Below are 6,159 nucleotides of genomic sequence, written 5' to 3'. Positions count from 1 at the left end.
AAAAAAAAAAAAAAAAGAAAGTTCTAGAAAAACTTTACGAAGCTACGAAGCGTGGAAAATGGAGGAATGACAAACAGCAAAGGCACCTGCCACTCAGATTCCTCATCATGGCACCGCTTGACAGGGGCCAAGTTCAGAAAGAGAAGGAAACCCCGCCTTCTACACAGGTTCAGAAACTGAGGCCCCGGGGAGGCAGGCAGAGGGGCTTACTGAATATCACCTTGAGAGAGGGTCAGATTTAAGGACTATGTATTTTCAGTTTCAGACCAAGATTGGTTTGTATTATAGTATGCTGGGGTTTTTTAATGATGTAAGAGAGATGATTCAAAGATACAGACAATTGGTGTTCGGTGACGTTGCTTACTGATTTTCATATCTCCCTCTGAAAGTAGAGGGAACATTTTCCTCTGCCTTCGGGAACCCACCTGGCCTTGCTTTCCACCCCACACCCTGGGCTGGGCAGGATGAGGCAGAGCTCAGCTCTGTTCCTCAGGAAGGTGTGCCTGGCTTCCGGATGCCAATCAAGAACACATGACCTGTCCTAAAGTCTTCCTTGAGGATGCCTTCTTCAGACTCCTATAGGAAGCCCGGCTAGAGCTAGCCCAGGAACCAGATGCCACAATGCCACCCACAGGGCCTGACTTGTGCAGCCAGGAAAACAATCTACCTGTGTGTTGTCCTATTTCAAATTCCAGGATCTCAGCTTGTGCCTTTAACCTGAGTGTTGGCACAACCCATGGCTTGTCAAATCCTCCTCTAGAGAGATGAGTTAGTTCATCAGGAGGCTGACGCCCTGTTGCTGAGCGGTGGTGGTGGGGCAGGCGAACGGCTTTTCTTTCTCTCCTCACACTTTCAGTTTACTTGTTAAGTAGACAGTCATGGTTGACCCTTGGTCCAGGGCTAGGAATCAAACCCAAGATACCCAGGCCCCTTATTACCACATGAGGAAGTGTGTAGTCACTGAAGATGTCTTAGGAGATGTGTGAGGAGTGACAAGTCCAGTCTCATGAGTGGTCTTTTCGAGGTAGACACTGGGTTAGCATGAAACAGGCTTTATATTTTATAGTCTGTCTTCCCTCCCTCCCTCCCTCCTTTCCTTCCTTCCTTCCTTCCTTCCTTCCTTCCTTCCTTCCTTCCTTCCTTCCTTCCTTCCTTCCTTCCTGTTGAGTGTTTCTCTGTATCTCAGGCTGTCCCAGAACTTGCTCTGTAGACCAGGCTGGCCTTGAACTCACAGAGATCATGCCTGCCTCTGAGGCCTCCCACGTGCTGGGAGCAAAGGCGTGCGCCACCATGCTTGGCCTACTTTTTAAAGTTATTACAAAACCCTGTGAGGCTCTTTCCTTTTGCCCTGTTCAGTGCGCAAACTTACTGCTGACCTGAGGTTGGACACAGTGGGGAGAGATTCATGATGGGTTGGAGGTTGTGAGAGCTGGAAGCCCTGTGGCTTTGAGAGGTGTATGTGAGCGCCCTCTAATCTCAGACATTTCCCCAGAGCTGTCTCTGCTGTCCAACCTACCTCCCTATAGCTAGGTGAGCCTTGGAATGGGTCTCAGAGATGATCCACATCAATCTTCGTGGGGTAATCTTTTGGGGAAACTGAGGACACAGCTTAGGGTTGGGCATCCTTGGGCTTGTCATTTCATGGTATACCTCAGGGTGGTGACTTTCTGGAGGGATGTGAGGTAAGGTTGGTGAGAAAGGCAGGGACTAGCCTGAGCCTCTTGGTCTCTGGAGGAGCCTAGACTTGAACTCTGAGCTATCGAGTGCACTTTGGGGGCTGTAGAAGAGAGTTAGTCTTGCTGGATGGGACACAGACCTGGGAAGCCTTCCCTGCCAGGGCATTCAGCCTCTGCCATCTGACTGACCAGTCCCAACGCAGCTTTGGGAAAGCCCAGCAGCAAAGTGGGGAGGCCTGAAACTGGGAGGAACAATGGCCCACGCCCATAATCCTAGCATTTGGGAGGCTCAGAAGGGGGATGGTCACAAGGTCAAGATAAGTCTGAGCTACAAAGTAAGCCCCTGTCTCAAAACAAAAAGTAAAACCAATGGACGAACCTCTCCAAACAAACAGACAAGACCCAGATAAATGAGAAGACAAGAAGTCCATGGGGCTGTTTTCCATCCCTGGTTTTTAGAAGATTCTCTTGGAGGTGTGTGTGTGTGGGGGGGGTGGGGGTGGGGAATCAAAACTCCAGATTTCAACATCTGTACTTTCTTTCCAGGAATCTTCTCGGCCAGCCATGCTTCGGTGGTGTAACCTTGGACAAGCAGCAGCTTCTCTGGGTCTCCCATCCTTATTCACAAAGGGGGGAAATAATTTTTTTCTAAGTTTAGTTTCGTGACACCTATACATGCCCCCTAATCCCAGCATATGGGAGGCAGAGACAGGAAGATTAAAATTCTAGGCTAGCCTAGGCTACATAGTGAGGTTGTACTTTAAAAAAAAAAAAAAGGTTCCTATACCAGGTGGGGGTAGTACACACCTTTAATCATGGGTGGCAGAGGCAGGTGTATCTCTCTGAGTTCGAGGCCAGCCTGGTCTACAGAGAGAGTTCTAGGACACCCAGGGCTACAAAGAGAAACCCTGTCTCAAAAACAAAACAACAACAAACAAAACAAAACAAAGTAAGCAGACAATGAAACAAAAAATGGTCTCCGAGTATCTTCATCTGTGTGATCTGTTGTCAATCTTGGGGCTTACTTTAGTCTCTACCATTACTTAGCTCCAAATAAATTATCTTGCTTCCTTTGAAAAAAGAAAAGAAGAGAAGAGAAGAGAAGAGAAGAGAAAAGAAAAGAAAAGAAAAGAGAAAAGAAAAGTCAAGTCAGCGGTTAAGGATAAGTACTAAGCTTGCAGAGAACCCAAACTTAGTTCCCAGCACCCACATCAGGACGCTCACAATCACCTGTAACTCTAGATCCAGGGAGTCTACTGCCCCCTTCTGGCCTCCATGGGTACTGCACTTACTGCACACATGTCCTACTTCCACCCCCACTTGGGAAAAAAGCTCAGCTCTTTCACTAAAAGGAGTTGAGAGGATTAAATGAACCGTGTATATAAACATGTTTACAAAGTAATACAGTGGGGTTAGGCATGATGGTTCATGTCGGTAATTGTGTGATTTCAGCCTGGTCTACATGAGACCCTACCCCCACCTCCAGTATAAAACAGTGGTTTGATACTTGGGCCCTGGAATCACACAAACTCAGTTCTGCTGTTACTTAGCCGTATGACTCAGAGAAAGCCACTTAACCTTTCTGTGGCTTAGTTTTTCCGTCAACAAAATGGATTTAATACAAGTTACAACCTCAACGGAATGTGGAGGAAATTAAAGGCTCTGATGGGCTGGGACCTCAGTCCAACGCTGGCTCTCCTCCTTCCTGCCTGCGACCTGCTCTCCACTGTGCGCATGCGCGTGCAGCAAGCGGTTTTTCTGTAGTCTGCCTTTTTTTTTTTTTTTAAATATGGAACGCTTCACGAATTTGCGTGTCATCCTTGAGCAGGGACCATGCTAATCTTCTCTGTATCGTTCCAATTTTAGTATATGTGCTGCCGAAGCGAGCACAAGTCTGCCTTTATTAAAGAAACATTTATTTATCGGTTTATTTGTTTGCTTATCTATAGGGAAGTTTGTGGGTCACAGCTCACGTGTGGCGGTCAGAAGACATTCTGCAGGAGTCATTTTTCTCTTTCCACCTTGTGAGTCCTCGGGAGAGATCTCAGGTCAGAGTTAGCAGCAAGCACCTTTACCCTGAGCCCTGTCCCCTCTCTCTTCCTTCCTCCCCTCTCTTTCCCCCTTTCTCTTCCTTCCTTTCTCTCTCCCCGCTTCCTTTCCTCCTTTCTTCTCTCCTTTTTTCTTCTCTTCTCCTTTTGAGACAGCACACTCTTAGCTCAGGCTGGCCTTATGTAGCTGAGGCTTATCTTAAACTCCTGATCCTCCTGCCTCTACCTCACATGAGCTGGTTTGCAGGCATGCACTAGGACACTTAGACACCACTCTTTTTTTTTTTTTTTCCTTTGAGACAGGGTTTCTCTGTGTATCCCTAGCTGTCCTTGAACTCAGTAGCCCAGGCTGGCCTTGAACTCACAGAGATTCGCCAGCTTAGACCCCAATTATTTTGTAAGTCCCGAGCTATGCTCCTCTGTTAACCTGCTCTTTACCAGTGCCGAGTTAGGCAGCTCCCACCATCTCCAATCATCGTGGCAGTAAATGTGCCTCCTTTCTGGACTCCTTCCTATCCCTGCTAGCCTGTGGCCACTTCATGGATCACACATGGAAGGGTCCTGGGGACAGTAAACACAGCTATACATGTCCTAAAGCAACCTGGGCTTTGACTGAGCACCTGGGTTTCTCATAGCCAGGTGCTGCCCCACCATTGACTTTAGCTACTGCTCTAAGCTACTGACAGAAGAGCCTTGATGGTTCCTATCCCCAGGACTTGTCACAAAGATTGAGGTCTTCAGCCCTGCCTCAAACCAGCACTAGGCTGAGTGTTGAACCAGCTGTGATTCTTGCTCTATCTGTCCACCCTCTGTAGAGAGGGATCAATGGAGCAGGGATGATGGACAGAGAAGGCAGCGATTAGGGGGCTGTGCTGGAGCCTCAAAGATTCTTCAAGTCCCAAGTCTTGGAATGGCTGGGAATCTCTGAGCATGTGGAAGAGGGGATCTCTGCCAGAGCCCCAGTGGGGATCACACAATGATGGATGCTTCCCTCGGCTTCATCCTGTGCCAGCTTGTTCCTGGTGAATGGGTTGCACAAGAGGACAGAGAGCTGGGCAGCACCAAGTCCCATCCAGCCCTTGCCCTGAGGCCATCAAAGCTCTTCCATGCGCAGAACCCTTGTAATTTGCTCTCATTTATCCTGCTTTGTTCTGGGATGGGCAGCGTGGGGAACCCCCAGGCAGAGGCTGCAGGCCTGATCACGTCTCCCCATCCCCCTTTTTCCTGACCTAGGAGGGCAGTTCCTGAGGGGTGACTGCCTTTCCACACCACTCTCTCTGCAGGGGTCTGCTCGGTGGAATTGGTGTGTGAGTCTGTTAGTTCCAGAGGGGCACTTTCAGTGTACCTGGCTTGGGAACTGGATTGGGGGAAGCCCTAAATGCTGGGCGACTCTGGGTCAGGTGTTCACATATCTGTGCTAGCAGGTTCATTTCTGTCAAGTGAGGTCTGCTGCTGACATCCCCAGTCAGTGTCAGGAAGACCCACCTCGTTTCCTTTGACACCAGTGGCTGGTCAGAGACACTCTGCACAATGGCCTTGGTCCTACATGCTGCCTCAATCTCTACTGCTTCCTCTCGGCCTCCATTTACCTTCTCCAGTTTTCAGCTTTCTCGTAGGCCTTCCAAGATGAAGATGCACCATGGCGACCATTCCTGAACCACTGCGGGCTCAGGTTCTTGGAGGAGTTTATCATGTGACACTGCAGAGTCACCAGGCTGCTAGAGCTCCCCGGCATTCAGATTCATTGTCATAATTTTAAAAGCTAAGCTGAACCAGGGCTCTGGTAGACAAGCACCCCAACTCCACAGATTGTGTTGATTTAACCTTTGCTATTCAGTTCTCTACTGCCCACTCTCCACCCCCCCACGTCTTCCTTTTCTTCCCTTTTTATTTTTTCTCTAACAATCTCTCCCTCTCTCTCTCTCTCTCTCTCTCTCTCTCTCTCACACACACACACACACACAGAGGCGAGAAAGAGACAGATAGAGATAGAGGTATAGATGGATAGGCAGACAGATAACAGACAACAGAGAGGAATGCACATGTAGTCAGAGGACAATTCTCAGGCACTCTTTTTTTTTTTTTTTTTTCCCCACCGTGTGGGTCCTGGAGATTGAACTCAGGCTATCAGGTTTGGCAGCAAGCACCTTAAATGTCTGGACTATCTTGTGACCCCTGCCCCCCATTCCCTTCTGTTTTGGATTTTTAAGACAGGTTTTCTATGTGCCTTACTGATGGGTCACAGGAGAAGTTCTGTCACACACCATGGCCCACGACTCAGCGCATCTGTAATTGTGATTGACACATGGGATTCAATCTTAAATCCTTCTCCGGGTTCTTTCTATGTCTCCCTGAGAGTGAAGGTGTGGCTCTTTTGATCTGTGATTCTGAGAGTGACTACAATGTCTGAGATGCCAATCTATATTAGATGGTCT

General features: G+C 48.5%; 1 non-coding gene across 1 annotated transcript; it reads right to left on the bottom strand.

Moving 5' to 3' along the window:
• Positions 1-3,459: 3,459 nt before the first annotated feature.
• On the bottom strand, positions 3,460-3,566 carry LOC115032583. The gene has a single exon (XR_003838228.1). It is a non-coding gene; the product is annotated as a U6 spliceosomal RNA (small nuclear RNA).
• Positions 3,567-6,159: the final 2,593 nt, after the last annotated feature.

Source organism: Mus caroli, chromosome 11 (assembly GCF_900094665.2).
Source record: "Mus caroli chromosome 11, CAROLI_EIJ_v1.1, whole genome shotgun sequence".
NCBI lineage: Eukaryota > Metazoa > Chordata > Mammalia > Rodentia > Muridae > Mus > Mus caroli.
This window is presented reverse-complemented; position numbering and strand designations above follow the sequence as displayed.